Source organism: Pongo pygmaeus, chromosome 21, assembly GCF_028885625.2.
Source record: "Pongo pygmaeus isolate AG05252 chromosome 21, NHGRI_mPonPyg2-v2.0_pri, whole genome shotgun sequence".
Taxonomy (NCBI): domain Eukaryota; kingdom Metazoa; phylum Chordata; class Mammalia; order Primates; family Hominidae; genus Pongo; species Pongo pygmaeus.
The window spans coordinates 40901537-40920891 of record NC_072394.2 but is presented as its reverse complement, the minus strand read 5'-3'; the positions used below and the strand labels follow the sequence as shown (position 1 = coordinate 40920891).

At 44.7% G+C, this 19355-nt stretch overlaps 1 protein-coding gene across 1 annotated transcript in view; it reads right to left on the bottom strand.

Moving 5' to 3' along the window:
• Positions 1-11614, bottom strand: part of RALGAPB (Ral GTPase activating protein non-catalytic subunit beta) — a 106284-nt gene extending 94670 nt beyond the window's left edge. The window contains exon 1 of the mRNA XM_054467825.2: positions 10283-11614. The gene's annotated coding sequence lies outside the window, so the exon portion shown is untranslated. The remainder of the gene's footprint in view (positions 1-10282) is intronic.
• Positions 11615-19355: the final 7741 nt, after the last annotated feature.

Below are 19355 nucleotides of genomic sequence, written 5' to 3'. Positions count from 1 at the left end.
GTGCTCTGGAACTAGGCTTCATAGATTCAAATCCCAGCTCTACCTGCAAGCTGGGTAACGTTGCAAAAGTTACTCTACTTTTGTGTTGGAACATCCTCATCTGTAAAATGGGGATAATAATAGAATAACGCCAGGTATGGTGGCTCACGCCTATAATCCCAGCACCATGGGAGGCGGAAGCAGGCAGATTGCTTGAGTCCAAGAGTTTGAGACTAGCCTAGGCAACATGGAGAAAACCCAACTCTACAAAAAACACAAAAAAGTTAGCCAGGCATGGTGGCGCACACTTGTAGTCCCAGCTACTCTGAAGGCTGAAGTGGGAGGATCACTTGGATCCTGGTGTTGGGGCTGCAGTGAGCCATGATTGTGCCACTTCACTCCAGCCTGGGCTACAGAGCGAGACTCTGTCTAAAAAAAAAAGCAAATAGTAGATTAGGAGCCTACACATTGTGTTTGTTGTGGTGGTGATTAAAGAATCACATATGTAATCTGTTTGAAACATGCCCTTGTCCATGTAAGCAATCAATAAATAACTATTAAATAGAGAAAGAAAAACATATATATCGTAATTACAACCAGATAAACACATAGGCCAGACGCGGTGGCTCACACCTGTAATCCCAGGACTTTGGGAAGCCAAGGTGGGTGGATCACCTGAGGTCAGGAGTTCGAGACCGGCCTGACTAACATGGTGAAACCCTGTCTTTACTAAAAAATACAAAAATTAGCTGGGCTTAGTGGTGTGTGCCTGTAATCCCAGCTACTTGGGAGGCTGAGGCAGTAGAATCTCTTGAACCTGGGAGGGTGAGGTTGCAGTGACCCGAGATGGCGCCACTGCACTCCAGCCTGGGCAACACTGCAAGACTCTGTCTCAAAAAAAAAAAAAAAAACAACAAGATAAACATACAGCTGTGACTAAAGATTAGAAGGATGGTAGAGAAATGCAAGTACAGTTGACCCTTGAACAACATGGGTTTCAACTGCTAAGGTCCACTTACATATGGATTTTCTTCCATTTCTGCCATCCCTGAGAGAGCAAAACTAATGCCTCCCCTAACTCCTCAGCCTACTCAACATGCAGATGATGAGGATGAAGACCTTAATGATCCACTACCACTTAATGAATAGTAAATATATTTTCTCTTCCTTATAATTCTTAATAACATTTTATTTTCTCTTACTTTAAGAATATGGCATATAATATATATACAAAATATGTATTATTTGACTGTTTATGTTATTGGCCAGGTTCCTGGTCAACAGAAGACTATTAGTTGTTTTGGCAGAGTCAAAAGTTACATGAAAATTTTTGACTGCACAGGGTCAGTGCTCCTAACCCTTATGATGTTCGAGTCAACTGTAGTTTTAACTTAGTGGTAGAAATGTTGGTACAACTTAATGTAATGTTTTTATTACTACATCTTCATGTCACAGAATTGGTAAGTACATTTCAGCATCCTGACTATACATATGAACATTCAGAGACACTGGAAGGGACCACCAAGTAGACTTATTCAATAAACAGCTATTAACCATCTATTTTGTCCAATGCAGTGTTAAAACCATTAAGAAGAAAGATTAATAGGACTTGGTTCCTGTTTTCAATGAGTTTATGGCTTAATTAAGGAGATTAAGATGTATACATTGATATGGTTTGGCTCTGTGTCCCCACTCAAATCTCATCTTGAATTGTAACTCCCACAATTCCCATATGTCATGGGAGGAACCCTGTGGGAGGTGACTGAATTACGGGGGCAAGTCTTTACGGCGCTGTTCTCATGACAGCAAATGAATCTCACGAGATCTGATGGCTTTTTAAAAACCGGAGTTTGCCTGCACAAGTTCTCTCTTTGCCTGCCGTCATCCACATAAGATGTGACTTGCTCTTCCTTGCCTTCAGCCATGATTGTGAGGCTTCCCCAGCCACACGGAACTAGGATTTCTCCATTAAACCTCTTTCCTTTGTAAATTGCTCAGTCTCGGGTATGTCTTTATCAGCAGCATGAAAACAGACTAATACATACCATAAATAACTATAACATAAGTTAGAACATTAAAATGTTGAATGTGATATTTTTAAAAACTATAGGCAAGATGCCATGGAAGTTCAAAGGAAAAAGATTACTTTTGATTGAAAGATAGGCTGAGCTGGAAAACAACAGGGTAAGATCAGTGAAGACTATAGATACAGAGCATATGAATTGTGCATTGAAAGAAGGGTATAATTTTGACAGAGGTAAGAAAATTGAGGTGATAAGACTGAAGGTAAAAAGGGGCAGATGAGGCCGGGTGCAGTGGCTCACGCCTGTAATCCCAGCACTTTGGGAGGCCGAGATGGGCAGATCATGAGGTCAGGAGATCAAGACCATCCTGCCTAACACAGTGAAACCCCATCTCTACTAAAAATACAAAAAAAAATTAGCCGGGCGTGGTGGCACACGCCTGTAGTCCCAACTATTCAGAAGGCTGAGGCAGGAGAACAGTGTGAACCTGGGAGGCGGAGCTTGCAGTGAGCCAAGATTGCGCCACTGCACTCCAGCCTGGGTGACAGAGCGAGACACCGTCTCAAAAAAAAAAAAAAAAAAAAAAGGGGGGGGTGGGAGGTGTCGCAGATAAAAGAGAGAACAAAATACATAGAAGAGCCAAGTGTGGTGGCTCATGCCTGTAATCCCAGCACTTCGGGAGGCCGATGCGGGTGAAATCATCTGAGATCAGGAGTTCAAGACCAGGCTGACCAACATGGTGAAACCCCATCTCTACTAAAAATACAAAAACTAGCAGGGCGTGGTGGTGTGCCCCTGTAATCCCCGCTACTCAGGAGGCTGAGGCAGGAGAATCGCTTGAACCCAGGAGGCGGAGGTTGCAGTGAGCCGAGATCACACCACTGCACTACAGCCTGGGTGACAGAGCGAGACTCCATCTCAAAAAAAAAAGGAAGAAAAGAAAATACATAAAAGAAAGGAAACTTGCTTCAAGTAGCAAAAAAAAAAAAAAAGCACTAGAAACTGAAAACCCAGAGCCAAAGGAAAGAAAGCTACATGTAGAAAGTGGTAAGGTTTCAAAGGTAAGCAGTGACCAATTTTGAAGGACTCTGAATGTTAGGATTGAATACTTGTAATTAATTCAGTAAAACTGGAGGCAGAAAATGAGCAAAAGTTTAACCTTATCTTAGCCAGGCATGGTAGCGCACACCTGTAATCCCAGCTACTCGGGACTCTGAGGCATGATAATCATTTGAACCCAGGAGGTGGAGGATGCAGTGAGCCGAAATCGCACCACTGCACTCCAGCCTCAGCAACAGAGGAAGACCCTGTCTCAAACAAAAAAAAAAAAAAAGAAGAAAGTTTAACCTTACCGTAGGCATGACACATCAGGAGCTAAATTTCCATTAAATCAATTTGATGGAAGTGTCCAAGACACACTGAAGGGATAGTAGAAGAGCAAACTCCAATGTGCCTACCATATAGGCTAAGGTTGAGGGCGGTTGGGGGGAACGGGGAGGTGTGAGGCACTGTAGTGAGATATAATGATATAACTGTCAAGTTAGATGATTAAGGACTTCAACTGCTATATTAGGGATCCTGAGTCCCCTCCCCAGTTGGCTGTCTGCTATCAACCTGAGCTGCTAGCAGAGAAACCTCTACCTTCAATGCTCCAGAAGTAAATATGATGGGAAGAAGGGGAAGAAGTCAACAGTGCTCCCCTGCAGATCCCTTAATTTCCTTCCCAACTCTATATGTACTCATTTTCTAGGTATTCTCTCTGGAGGTTGTGTGTGCTGGGTAACAGCTTATGGCTTGTAAGCACCACCGCAAAATAACATGCAAGTTTGGTCTAAATGACAAATTACCAAAATAATCAATACAATGGTGGACACTCTAAGACCACAGCCTGACATTAATTACATCAGTTGATTCAAACAATATTTATTACATGCCTTCTATGCAACAAGCACAGAAAATAAACAACATCCCTGTTCCCAAGGAGCTTCAAGTCTCATTACAGAAAACAATTCTTTAAAACTTTGTAAAGTACATCCAGACATCAGTTATTTCATTAAACAAACATTAAACATCAGCTACATGTCAAATTTGTCCTAGGATTTAGGAATGCAAATATAAACAAAACACAATGGCTGCCCAAGAGAAAGTTTCATAGTGAGGAAGGCAAGAGAAATCAAAGATGACACCATGGTACAGTAGTATTCAGTATGGTAACTGATGAGTTATGACAGCAGCATAATACAACAAAACTAACTACTTGAGGCTTGGCGTGGTGGCTCACGCCTGTAACCCCAGCACTTTGGGAGGCCGAGGCGGGTGGATCACTTGAGGTCAGGAGTTTGAGACCAACCTGGCCAACATGGCGAAGCCTCATCTCTACTAAAAATACAAAAATTGGCCGGGTGCAGTGGCTCATGCCTGTAATCCCAGGACTTTGGGAAGCCGAGGTGGGCAGATCACCTGAGGTCGGGAGTTCAAGACCAGCCTGACCAACATGGAGAAACCCCGTCTCTACTAAAAATACAAAATTAGCTGGGCATGGTGGCACATGTCTGTAATCCCAGCTACTCAGGAGGCTGACGGAGGAGAATCACTTGAACCTGGGAGGTGGAGGCTGCGGTGAGCCGAGGTGGCGTCATTGCACTCCAGCCTGGACAACAAGAGCGAAACTCTGTCTCAAAAATAAAAAATAAAATAAAAATAATAATAAAAATACAAAAATTAGCCAGGTGTGGTGGCGGCTGCCTGTAATCCCAGCTACTCAGGAGGCTGAGGCAGAAGAATTGCTTGAACCTGGGAGGCGAAGGTTGCAGTGAGCTGAGATCACACCACTGCACTCTAGCCTGGGTGACAGAGCAAGACTCTGTCTCAAAAAAAAAAAAACTACTTGAGATCTTGCTTGAGCACAATGTACCTTTGCATAATTTACCATTTTCAAAGAGCTTTTACATGTTACTTCATTTTATTCCAATAACAACCCTAGAAGGTTAGGTAAGACAGACGTCACTAACCACTAGGTAAGGAAACAAAGTAAAGCTATGACTTGCTCAGGATCACATCAAGTAACAGCAGATCTGGGACAAGAAACTCCATCTCTTGCCTCAAAGTCCAATGCTACTTCCCTTTGTCCTGACTCCATACCTCACCATATGACTTTGGATAAGTCAACTGGCATTTCTCTTTTTGAGACAAGGTCTCACTCTGTTGCCCAGGCTACAGCGCAGTGGCACAATCTCCGCTCACAGCAGCCTCTGCCTCCCAGGCTTAAGCAATCCTCCCACTCAGCCTCCCAAGTAACTGAGACCACAGGTGTGTGTCACCATGCTCTGTTAATTTTTAGAAAAATTTTTATAGAGACAAAGTCTCATTATGCTGCCCAGGCTGGCCTCAAACTCCTGGGCTCAAGCAATCCTCCCACCTCAGCCTCCCAAAGTGTTGGGTTTACAAGTCAGCCACCGCACCCGGCGACCTGGCATTTCTTTGTCATAGTTTCATCATCTGTAAAACAGCGAGAATACCTGCAGTGCCTACCTAGAGTGACCTGGGAGAAGGATCAAATAAAGCAACCTAAGTTGACATATTTTGAAATGTACCAATGGAAAGTACACATTATAAGACATGCCTATTTCTTTTGGGAAAAATAGGATACAGGGTGCTAAAACACTGAGCAAATAAATAAACTGTGCTTTTTTAAGATGCACCAAATTCATCTATATAACCTCATGACTAATAAAGGAAGGGACTATACTTCATATTTCTGTTGCAGTCCCATTGACCCCATAAGGCAAACATCAATAAAGCTGGCAAAAAAGGAATGTATTCACCTATGTACCAGACGCTATTAGAGATTCTATCAAACACCTGAATTACAGGAAACAAAGACAGGTTCTGCCTGCATCTCTCCCAAAACATGGAAAACGGTAGTTTTTGGTAAGCTACCCAAAGAACATTTGAATACCCTGTCTGCCCCCTACCAGCACCACCACAGTTCTCATCTTTTATGCCTCAGACATTCTCTGAGGCATAAAACAGACCTCTGTCCAATACAGCAGCTATCTCATGTAACTATTTAAATTTTAAAAACTTTTAATTTTAATAGTTTTAAGTTTAAACTATTTGAATCAAACATTGCTTCCTTAGTTACACTAGTCATTTTAAGTGCTTACGAGTCACATGTGGCCAGTGGCTACCATATTAGAGCAGGTAAGATTTAGTTCCATGATTGCAGAAAATTCTATTTGACAGAGCTGCTTCAGATACTACACTATTATTTTAACTTTGATTAGACTCCTTGAGGACAGGGGCCGTGTCTTATTTATCTTTGTATTCCCAGTTTATATAGCTAAGTGCTTTCACACACCAAGTACTCACTATCCTCAACTTATTATTTTCAACTGTACCAGGGTGTGAAAACGATATGCATTCAGTAAAAACCGTACTCTGATTATCCACATAACCATTGTTTTTCACTTTCAGTACAGTATTCAATCAATTACATGAAATAGTCAACACTTTATTACAAAATAGGCTTTGTGCTAGACAATTTTGCCCAACTGTATGCTAATGTAAATGTTCTGAGCATGTTTAAGGTAGATGAGTCTAAGCTATTCTTTTCAGTAGGTATATTAAATGCATTTTTGGCTTATGATCTTCTCAACTTTGATAGGTTTATTGGGAAGTAATCCCATCATAAGTTGAGGGGCCTCTAGATATCTAATTGAGTTTCTCAAACATAGCAGATCACTCTCTCCCCTTCCCTATCCCATGCACACACAGACATGCAAACACAACACAACAATACACAAGACAACCTTTCTCATGGGGAAGGGGTCGGGGGTGAAAGGGGACACCGTCCAGAGGAAGGAGGCCTGCTTTCTAGTCCTGGAGGTGCTAGAAGCTAACCATGTAGCCTTGGCCAAGTTACTTTCCGCATCTATAAAAAGTTACAATGAAACTCCATGCACCTTAATTTTAAAACTTAAATCATCTCGCACCAAAGAAAATCAAGTATTCTGCCCAAAAAGTCTTTGCACATGTCAGGAAACACACCTGCTAACACTGATGAGTACCTCATATTAAACAGAATCCATTTCTAGGTCCCAAGCTATCATGATTAGAGTCACTTTTGTTCTCTGAGCATGTGGAATTTTTCACCTTTACTTTGGGGCACAACTACAGACTTAAACCTTCAGCCTTAAAGATTGAGTTTCTTCCATGTGCTAAAGCAAGAACTGGATACTGTGTCCATATCTGATCAGACACACAAGGACAAGTTTCTTGAGTATCTGAATTTAACATAAGTTGTCCCATCAGTTTCTATTAGTGCTAAACCTAAAAACTGACCAAATAATACAAAATGGAACCAAGAAAATTTTTCCATAACAGTCCTTATAAAGAATATTTTATGGGCCGGGGACAGTGGCTCATACCTGTAATCCCAGCACTTTGGGAGGACTAGGCAGGCAGATCACTTAAGGTCAGCAGTTCGACACGAACCTGGCCAACATGGCGAAACCCCCTCTCAGCTAAAAATACAAAAAAATTAGCCAGGTGTGGTGGTGGGTGCTTATAGTCCCAGCTACTCAGGAGGCTGAGGCAGGAGACTCATTTGAACCCAGGAGGCAGAGGTTGTAGTGAGCTAAGATTGCGCCACTGCACTCCAGCCTGGGGGACAGAGCAAGACTGCATCTCAAAAAAAAAAAGAATATTTTACGAAATGTGTTTTTAATTCAGTCTACATACTTTGTCATGTTTAACTGCTATACCAAAAAAAAATCTTTATTGTCCAAAAACCTCTTCATAATGACCTTCACACACATATTCACTAACTTTTGCAAATGCTTACATGGTTGTAAGACCAACCAAGAACAAATCCAATCTGAATTATTGGTCTGCCTTCCTTTAAACTTGTAAATATGGCAAATGGGGCAATGGCAGTTCAGGCATTCTGCAATAAATATGTGCTAAATTTGTCAATTCCTGTGACATCATGATTTTACTCTTCATTAAGTATTTAACGTCATCTCTCCTGGTGAACAGGACCAACCATTACCAATGGCAATCCCATCTGCTTGTATTTACCAAATACCAACAAGGCAGTGGCATTTAGTGGATGACAACTAAACACTTTTTTGGACAATGAAGTAGGGAACACATGTAAAGGTCTAACAGTAATAAAAAGACTTTACCTACAGACATGATTGCGTCTGACTGTGATAGAATCAGACATTAAAAATCAAACAATGTTGATTGCACATGGTTAGTTACAGAGTGCCTTGCAATTGGTAAGAACTCAATGTGTGTGTTCAACTGCTGGACAAATTACTGAACATAACTAGCATATTAATTCCTAAGCAAAAAGAACAAAACTGTATAAGCCGGGAACTACCAAACATCTTTTACAAAAATGGAAATAGAGAAGAATCTGTTCGCAACATGATCTATCTATGACATAAAAGGACCCAAACATTCCACTGAGTAAAAGCTTTGTGAGTCTGTATGTCAAAGCACTGGAAGCAATACAGAGATGAAGAAAACATAGTCCCTGCCCTAAAGCTTCTCATAATCTAGAAGTAGGGACAGAACTACAACTCAGAAAAATAACTGATAAGTTTCACTATGATGTTCCTAAAGAGCAAATTGGAAGGACTCAAGGTGGGTAGGGGTCAGGGACAGAGGTATCTTGAAGGGAATGCTTAAAACTAATGCAGCCAGAGACAGGAAGAAAAGGGTATGTAGGCCTGGCACGTTGGCTCACATCTGTAATCCCACCACTATGGCAGACCATAGTGGGTGGACTGCTTCAGCCCAGGAGTTTGAGACCAGCCTGGGCAACATGGAGAAACCCCATCTCTACAAAAAAAAATTCAAAAATTAGCCAGGCGTGGTAGTCCCAGCTACTTGGGAGGCTGAGGTGGGAGCACTGCTTGAGCTCAGGAGGCGGAAGTTGCAGTGCTTGAGCTCAGGAGGCGGAAGTTGCAGTGAGCCAAGATCATGCCACTGCATTCCAGCCTGGGCAACAGAGCAAGACTCTGTCTAAAAAAAAGAAAGAAAGAAAAGAAAAGGGTGTGTATATGTACATAGGAGAGAGCAGAAGTGTGTGCGTTTGGGTGGGACGGCCAGAACGTTCAGAGGACGGTCTAGGCAGACGACCAGCATCTGTAAAAACGACCCAGAGGTTAGAGACGCTACACCTATAAGTATGTATATTTAGGAAAATTGCAAACGAGCAGTTTGCATAAGATGCATACATTTTAAATGTTCCAGATGACTCAGAATCCCTGCAGAGAATTCCACCCCTAACAGTCTTTCACAAGGTGTAGTGGTCAGTGAACCTAAAGATCTCTGCGGGTGGAACCTGCAAGTTTGACAAGCTCCCAGACAATTCTCCTGCACACTTAAGCCGGAGAAACAGAGATCCTTTTTGAGATGCAGAATTATCAAATTACATGCGCTTCCCAAACTTTGCTGCAGGCTGGAATCACTTGGGCATCTTTAAAAAAAAAATATTGAAGTCTGGCTTTCAACTCCAGACATTCTGATTGTTTTGGTCTGGGATGCCACATGGGCATCAGAAACCTTTACAATTTCCCCCAGGTGATTCTACAGTGTAGCAAAGTTGGAGAGCCACTGCCCTAATTGTTAAGCACTTGGGTCTCTGGAGTCGGATGCTTCGGTTCAAATTACTAGCTATGTGACCTTCGGTAATTAAGTCACCCAACCACCCAGGGACTCAGTTGCCTCGTCAGTAAAACGGGGACAATAATCCTACCTCACAGGGTTGCTGTGAAGTTAGACGTGGACAACGTAATGGTCTGGCATGATGCCTGGCGGATAAGAAGCGCTTAATGGGGGTTAGCTGTTTACTCTCATCAACTCTTCCTCATCAGTGTCACTGTGCAATGTGCAGCATCGTCCCCACTGGGCGACAGCAACTCGCCTAACCTTTCTGCTGGACCAAATACTTCGCGGGAGTTGTCTCGCTCCGCTCCAGACCCGCCCCCTCCCCCAGGTTGCCAGGAGAGAGCTTCGCCCAGCCCGGGTAGCTCCCAAGGATTAGACCGGGTTTACACAGACTCGACAGCAGCCGCCCACTCCAGGGCCAAGCTTTCCCCGCCCCCGTGGGTCTCCCAAATATTTGCAGATGCGCTTCCAAAGGCCGGGCCCCTGGAGCACCCAGAGCCAAGAAACTAGCCTCAGCCGTCCCTTGACCGCCGGGAGGAGAAGAGAGGGAAGGGGAGGGGAGGGTCCGGCCGCCGCGGGGCCGGCTGCCCGGTTACCTGAGGCGACGGGCGGGGCCCGCATCGCCGGGGCGGGCTCCGCCGCCGGCCGTCCTCGGCCTTCCGCCTCACGCGACCCGCGCCATAGGGCTGGCGCTTTCACCGTCCTGGCCGGCTGTCCTCAGGCGGTCCGTCAGTCCACCCGTCAGCGACTCTCCCAGGGCGCCAAGGGACGACGAAGGCCAGTCGGGCCAGCCGGCTGGGATCTGCTCAGGCAACTTCCGACTGCCAGGGGCGGCGGCGTCAAATAACTCCCGAGCCAAGTGGGCCACTGCGCGTGCGCAGTGCGCCTAATCAGAGCTTTCTGCGGGGCTGAACCGGTGGCGTCAAATAATTCCCGAGACACAGAGCCGGAAGCTGCGCCTGCGCAGCTATCCCAGATCGCCGCGCGGGACGCATTCTGTTCCTCCCTTTCCGGATCAAGTGGAGAGGGAGGAGTGAAGTGACGGATGCACCTACCTCATCGCGGCACAGAGAAGGCGCTCCACCTGCGTCCTTAGAAATCTTACGGCATCCACTCTATCTGCTTTCGGTGCAGACGGATAAGGGGCTTCTCTGCAAGATTCTGGCTCCCACCCAGGTTCTAGGAATTTCTCCCAGCCCACCATTACAGCACTCTTCTTCTGAACTGATGCCCTTTACTCGCCGCCGTCTTATTACGCGGGCACAGCATTAATTATGAACAGTGCTCTATTCCAGGCCCGATGTGGGTTACAAAGGTGAATCGAACATAAGATTTAGAGCCTCTCATTAAAGAGCTGAATCTGATCGAGATAAGACAGTAGTAATAATAGTAAGAGATACTACCTCGAGCACCTGCAATGCGCCAGACATTTTGTAAACAATACCACTTTCAATAATTTGCTTTCACTTCAACGAAGAAAATAATACCATTGGAGAGGTACAGCTTAAGTGCTTTGAGAGTCTAAAGGAGGAAACTTGGACTGAGAAAGAAGAGGAGGGAGGGATGGTGGAATTCTTCACGGAGGACCTGGCCTTGAGACTGACCTTGGGTATTGAGAGAGGGAGGAGGGGTCAGGGTTTTGAGTAGAGGTGAAGGCACGGTTGTCTGAAAAGCAAAAGGGAGCAAAGAAGATTCTGACTCCTCACCTCAGTTAGAAGAGACTATGGAGGAATGAGTGAAAAGGGAACTAGTATCCTCACAGAAAGGGTAAAACTGAAGAGTGTTTCCTCAAGACCACACCTCACCCCCCGGGAAAATAGCTACAGGAAGGAAGAGGGAAAAGGAGGGTAAGAATGTGCTAGGACAGGAACGAGGCTATGTCCAGGACACTGGATCCAAGCAATACATTTCAATTAAACACAGTGTGACAAATTACGTAGTTGGCTAACTCAAGATCTATTTCAACCACTCCCTTGCCTTTCTATACTACAAGGGCTGAAAAGCAAAGCATACAGCCCTCAACTTTCTTTGCTGCTAAGGGTGGCAGTGAGACAAAGTCCTGGCCACTAAGATGTAGGCAGAAGTATCAAAGGAGACCTTCCCTTCCTTCTTCCCTTGGAGAAGTTTGTGTCCTTCACTTTTCCCCTGCTTCATGCTTGGAACTGGGTAACACCTGGGGGCACAGCAGCCTAGAGGCCATGAGGAGGGCTGTGCTAAGGAAGGTGGAGCAGAAGGACAGGAGCCTGTTTGTTTAAGTCATACTCAAGCAGCTACACAAACCCTGTACTACCTTCCTGTCTTATCGGGATGAGGGATCTTATATATACCAGAGTTTGTTGAGTTTTCTGTTACTTGCAACCAGATGCATTCTAACACAATTAATACTGAACACCTGTAACAGACAAGGGAGGGGTGACTAACTGGAAGAACAACAGGTGATGGGAATTGGAAAAGTGACAGGCACAGAGGATGGGAAAGCTGTCCAAAAGCCCTTGGGGAGATGATGAAAATACAGCTATCACCCTCCTAGTGGTTTCAATTCATTCCTGAAATTTTGCTTCTAAGTGGAAAGCTGTTAAATTTTTCCCATTAATTAAAATGGGCAAAATTGTGTTCAATTCCAGCCTAAGGCACCTAAATATTTTTAACAGAAAAAATATATTGATGCAACAGAAAATTATACAAACAATAATTTTGCTTAAAATATGGTTTTTACATAACATGTAAGGCAGTAAGACTTACTGCTGTGGACAGAAAGACAAGATTTAATATTAGGTGCAAGTTGGTGGAGGAGAGATGCAAGTGAGTGGTTCTCTAAATGATAGTTTATTTTTTTAAGACACAAGGCCTCGCTGTGTTGCCCAGGCTGGCTTCAAACTCCCAGGCCCAAGCGATCCATCTGCGTCAGCCTCCCAAGTAGCTGGAACTAAAAGCACACATCACTGTGCCTGGCATAAAAGATGTTTTTTCTGCACTGTTTGCTAATTTTTTAAAACTTTTGAGGGCTTCACTTAAACAAACATAAAAATAAAACACACATACACCCATATACCTCGAGGGAAAATTAAAGACTAAACATTAGAACACTTTGAAACATTTGAGAAAAGCACACATGTACAATAAACTTAAGAGACACATGAGATGCTAGACATAGTAAAACATTTTGGATTCTCCAAACATAGTGCACAATTCAAATTTGTTCCATGGCATGATCTCTAACTAGAAACATTGACTAAATTGGGGAATGTCTTCGTCTGAAACCGTAATGTCAAAATATCATTTTGTATAGTATGTTTGGAAAGGCACAGAATTGGAAAAAAGAGGAGCAGCGGTATAAGCTTTTGTGACAGACTTTTTTCCAAAGATGACTACACCAGTCTGTTTTGTTTTATTTACCCTGAAAGCATCATTCTGGGAGATGCCATACCAATCTATATGACCCATCCCATGGTTCTCCTTATGATGTAACCGACACTCCTCCCACTGAGAAGTGGGATTGATGTTCCTTCTCCTTGAGTCTGGCTTAGTCTGTGACCATTCCAACCAATAGGGCAAAAGTGATGCTATGTGATTTCTGGGGCTAGGTCATAAAGAAGACACAGCTTCTACCTGGTTGCTCCCTATCACAGTGCTCACTCTTGGACCCCAGCCACCATGTTGGAAGCCCAAGCCACATAAAGAAAATATGAAGAGGGGTTCCAGCTACCAGCTCTAGCTAAGTTTCTAGTGACAGTCAGCATCAATAGCCAGACATATGAGTGAGGAAGCCTTCAGATGATACCAGACCCCAGGCTTCAAGCCTCCACCCCAACCTGACACCAAGCTGAGCAGGGACAAACTAACCCTATTGAGAGCAGCCCATAAGAGACGTGGATCCGTGAAAAATATTGAGCAGTCCATATAGCAGATTCATGAGTAAAATAAATATTGTCATTTACCCCAACCACTAAGTTTTGGGTTAAATTGTATACAGTCGCAGTAATTGGAACACTTTTCAAGAACCATAATTGAGAAAAGTTTGTAAATGAACAGCTGTATGTGAGATACGTCTGTGGCCATTTTTTTCTTGTTTTATTTTTCCTTCTTTTTTAATTGTGCAGTACCAGCTTGGGGTAGAAACAGTTGGTCAGACCCATTGCTGTTTCTCCTGAACCTAACACAATACTGGCATGGTGTAAGTGCTCAATGAACATGTGTTGGATGGATGGATGGATGGATGGATGGATGAGGGGACAGATAGAAACTTCATTGGCTCAGTGCTGAACCCACCTACTTGCTCCTACTGTTAAGTCTTAGTGGATAGTATCCAGTGGTTGATGGTAGTAACACCATTAGATTCAGGCAAGTGAGGCCCCTTGTGCCAGACCCTCTGCCTTAAGAGGGTCCTGCACTTTGGACTGTATTCCTCAAAAGTTTGTAAGTGCCCTTCTGGGGCTAGCAATGCCATTCAGGAAGGGTGTCTCTGTCTAGACCAGATCCCATGTGACTCTTGTTGACCACAATTTTCTACCTTGAAATTTTCTAAGTCTCTCTCCAGTGGTTGGGACTAGCTAGGGTGAGTGGTGCCACCTAGGTAGGGTAACCGAGCTCCAGACCAAGTCCGTTCCCTGTGGGTCCCATTTGCCATTTCTCCTCTTCAGGGTGCTCTCCAACCCTCTCTCTTACCCCTACCCATCTCTCACACATATGCAGGGTCAACCAGATGCCCTGAGAAGCTCCAGAATTCATGTTTATGGAGTCATCATGGCCAGATCTGGTTCTGAGAGCAGCCTTGCAAGCAGCTCACTCCTGCTGCCTGATGTAGAATTTCTTTCACCAGATTATATGAGATTAGGCTGTCAGAAATGGTGTTGACATGCTGATTTGGGGTAACTTTCACTCATTCGGACACAGCATGAGTTCAAAGGTCTGGGCTCTGCAAATGCTTGTGCTTGAGCTGCCTGAGTGGGTATATGCCTTGGCTTGTACCTCTGTCTTCAGACCAGAGTACTACCTCTGGCTTATTGCAGCCAGGGTGATCTTGGGGAGGGGGATACGTGTGGCAGGCATCCTTTACCTGTGCACCCCTTCCCCAGCTGACTCCAGGGCAGTCACCTCACTGCTTTGGCAGACTCCGGATCAGCTGTCAGTCTGTCCTCCAGGATTGGCCGTGCCTATCTCCTCTGTCTTAGTCTGCTCAGGTTGCTATAACAAAATACTACAGCCTGGGTACCACAGTCTAAACAACAGATGTTTATTTCCCACAGCTCTGGAGGCTGGGAGGTCCAAGATCAAGGTGCTGGCCTATTTGGTTCCTGGTGAGGGCCCTCTTCCCCGCTTGCCTTCTTGCTATGTCCTCATGTGTTGGAGAGAGGAAGCTTTGGGTGTCTCTTCTGCTTCTTATAAAGGCATTAAACCCAGCTGGGCGCAGTGGCTCACGCCTGTAATCCCAGTACTTTGGGAGGCCCAGGCGGGTGGATCATTTGAGGTCAGGAGTCCGAGACCAGCCTGGCCAACCGGCAAAACCCTGTCTCTATTAAAAATACAAAAATTAGGCCCGGCGCAGAGGCTCACGCCTGTAATCCCAGCACTTTGGCAGGCTGAGGCAGGCGGATCACAAGATCAGGAGATTAAGACCATCCTGGCTGACACAGTGAAACCCAGTCTCTACTAAAAATACAAAAAAATTAGCTGGGCGTGGTGGCGGATGCCTGTAGTCCAAGCTACTCGGGAGGCTGAGGCAGGAGAATGACATGAACCCAGGAGGCGGAGCTTGCAGTGAGCTGAGATCGCACCACTGCACTCCAGCCTGGGTGACAGAGCGAGACTCCGTCTCAAAAAAAAAAAAAAAAAAAAAAATTAGCCAGGCATGGGGGCGCACGTCTGTAATCCCAGCTACTCGGGAGGCTGAGACAGGAGAATCGCTTGAACCTGGGAGGCGGAGGTTGCAGTGAGCCGAGATTATGCCCACTACACTCCAGCCTGGGCAATAGAGGTAGCAAGACTCCATCTCAAATAAATAAATAAACAAACAAACCTATCATGGGGGTTCCACCCTCACGACCTTATCTAAACCTAATTACCTCCCAAAGCTCCACCTCCTAATACCATCACATTGGAGGTTAGGGCTTCAGCGTATGAATTTGGGGCTGGGAGGTGGGGGGAACACATATTCAGTCCATAACATCCACCAAGGATTTTTGAGATGTTGCTCCCCAACACCAACGTACACCTCCTATTGATGTACTTTCATGCCTCCAGTTGATGTGACGACATTATTCTCTCATTGGTCTTAAGCCATGGAGAATAAGAGATGGAAGTATCTTGCTTAAATGAGCTTGCTCTTCTCACTCTGCTCACAGGCCTCTTGCTGTGCTCCCTGCTAATGGTGGCATGTGGAAGGCAGGGGTGCACTCATCATTGAAAGCAACCACATTATAGGAATGCAACGATTTGGGCCTCAAGAGGTCAAGATACAGTTGTAAGAGGCATTGTCCTACATTGAAGAAAAAAATTCCCAGTGGTAAATTTAACATGACCAGAAAATAAATTATCATGAACATTTTCCTGCATACTCTGTGCAACATTTATATTTGTAGTTCTCATCAGTAAAGCACGGTAACTATCTTTGAGAACAAGTCAGCCACCCATGGATGATATAGCATCATACATAATGATATATCCAGCATTAAATAAATGTATTAGGGAACTGCAAAACCAAGATCTTCAATAGTAACAGGTTCCAAACAATGTACCTTTTTTTGCGGTGAGAATATAAGAGTAAGCAGGAATGGCACATTTTACATTAAACAAACAAACAAACAAAAGATGAAGAGATGGTTCCTGGACTAGAACAGAAAGACAGGGGTCATGCCAAAAATCTTGGTCCTGGGCCTTGCACACTCCAGGACTGCCTTGGCTGGTGTCCTGCGCTTCCCCCTATAGTCTCCTCAAGCTCCTTTGAGCCCACTTCCTCCACTCTTGAGAACACTACTTTCCAAGTAGTCCTGATTGTCAGCCTGAGCCCTCACTGGGTCCTCACTCGTACCCAAGAACACCCCCTCCAGTAGAAAAGGCCCAATTTACACACACACTTCTCCTTCTTGGAGGAAGAATACCTGCTGTTTTATTTTTAATGCCAGGAAATACATTTAGGGACCAAAAAATAAGGGCAAGCCACTGATAATGGATTGTTTTCTGAATACTGTGTGCAAAGGCTGCCATACATGTTTATTTTCAGAGCTCAGCATGCCACCCTGTTTGCTGGAATCCCTCATTAGGTAGGCCAGTGTCACAGATGGGAAAGCCAACCTGGATAAGCAAAATACCCGCAGTGCCTCATCCAACAGCCAAAACCCAGTGGAATTCCATAATAACTGACCATTTGGGGCAAGTTAAGGAAAAGACTCAGGCTTTTAGCCAGAATGCGTTGGTGACAGAAACCTAACTTATGCTAAAAAGAAATAAATAAAGAGTAATATTGATTGGAAAGCTTACATAATCAAATGAGGGGGAGGGCAGAGATCAAGTCAGACTCGCAAGACAACACCAGGGACTGGAATTCCATTGGGACTCCCCGTCCTGTTTCTCTGCCTCTCTCCATCTACGGACTTCTAATTTTACACTCACTCAGCTTTCTTGTATATGTGAGGAATGCATCCCAGGTTTACCTTAGAACAAATCCCCATCCATCTTCCACTGAGGGTAGGCAGAACTGCCACCCCTGCACAACTGCCACATATGGCTGTGCAGCTTGTGTACTCCACAACTCATGGGAGCACCACTCACCTATGGTTGAGAAGTAGAAATGCTAGGGATGCTTGGCTGAGCCAATGCCACTGAAAACGCTTAATTTAAAGGAAAGAAAATGATAGGTTTTCCTAGAACCAAAGGTAGTCCTTGGTGAGCCCATTCCAAGAGAGTTCAAGGAATCCCACCCTGGCCCATAATGATTGGCCTCCCTAGTCAAGCTTTTGGGGAATAATGCAAAGGCATTGGCTCTGCAAAGCTTTATATCCCCAGGCTGAACTCACATCAAGCAGAAGATAGTTAAAACAGACAGCAGAGCCCACACAGGGCCTATTAGAGATGGAGAGAGGTTTACAAGGTAAGTGGGGCCTTCTGAAAAAGGTAGCACACATGGCAATGCCTATGACACAGGAGCTGACAAACCTTAAAGTTACTTAGATATTTGCCAGGGAAAATGGTCACAATTATATTCCTATGTGATTCATTTCACTATAGAAAAGCTGTCTGACCCGGGCACGGTGGCTCACGCCTGTAATCCCAGCACTTTGGGAGGCCGAGGCACGCAGATCACGTGAGGCCAGGAGTTTGAGACCAGCCTGGTCAACATGGTGAAACCCCATCTCTACTAAAAATACAAAAATTAGTTGGGCATGGTGGCAATTGGCTGTAATCCCAGCTACTCAGGAGGCTGAGGCATGAGAATCACTTGAACCAAGGAGGTAGAGGTTGCAGTGAGCTGAGATCACACCACTGCACTCCAGCCTGGGCGACAGAGCGAGACTCTGTCTCAGAGAAAAAAAAGAAAAGAAAAGAAAAGAAAAAGAAAAGCTGTCTGTCTTGGATTTGGCAGGGACAGTATTTTTTCTTTTTTGAGACAGGGTTTCGCTCTGTCACCCAGACTGGAGTGCGGTGGTGCAATCTTGGCTCACTGCAACCTCAACCTCCCGGGCTCAAGCAATCCTCCCACCTCAGCCTCCCAAGTAGCTGCAAATACAGGTACAGGCACCACAATGCCTGGCTTTTTTTTTTTTTTTTTTTTTTTTTTTGAGATGAAGTCTCGCTCTGTTGCCCAGGCTGGAGTGCAGTGGCGTGATTTTGGCTCACTGCAATCTTCGCCTCCTGGGTTCAAGCTATTCTTCTGCCTCAGCTTCCTGAGTAGCTGGAATTACAGGTGTGTGCCACCATGTCCGGCTAACGTTTTGTATTTTTAGTAGAGATAGGGTTTCACCATGCTGGCCAGGCTGGTCTCGAACTGCTGACCTCGTGATCTCCCCACCTCAGCCTCCCAAAGTGCTGGGATTACAGGCATGAGCCATCGTGCCTGGTCTTTTTCTATTTTTTTTAGAGATGGGATCTCACTATGTTGCTTAGCTGGTCTTGAACTCCTGAGCTCAAGCCATCAGCCTGCCTTGGCCTCCCAAAGTGCTGGGATTACAGGTGTGTACCACCAGACACACAGCCAGTATATATATATATATATATATATATATATATATATATACATATATATATATTTTTTTTTTAATGTTAAAACCCTTGCCCCAAACAAAACAGGCTGGGTGCAGTGGCTCACGCCTGTAATCCCAACACTTTGGGAGGCCAAGGTGGGTCTAACACTTGAGCCCAGGAATTTGAGATCAGCCTAGGCAACATGGTGAAACCCTTAGCTGGGCATGGTGGCATTTGCCTGTGATCTCAGCTACTTGGGAGGCTGAAGCAGGAAGATTGCTGAGTGGAGGTTGAGGCTGCAGTGAGTTGTGATTGTACCACTGCACTCCAGCCTGGGCGACAGAGGAGACCCTGTCTCAAAAACAACCAACCAAAAAAAGAAAAAAAAAAGAAAAACAAAACACAGTCTCTAGCAGATCTAAATAAAACATGACATAAAACCTGATTTCCTTCAGCACCTCCAATGGAAATGGAACTTATTTCACAAAGCTA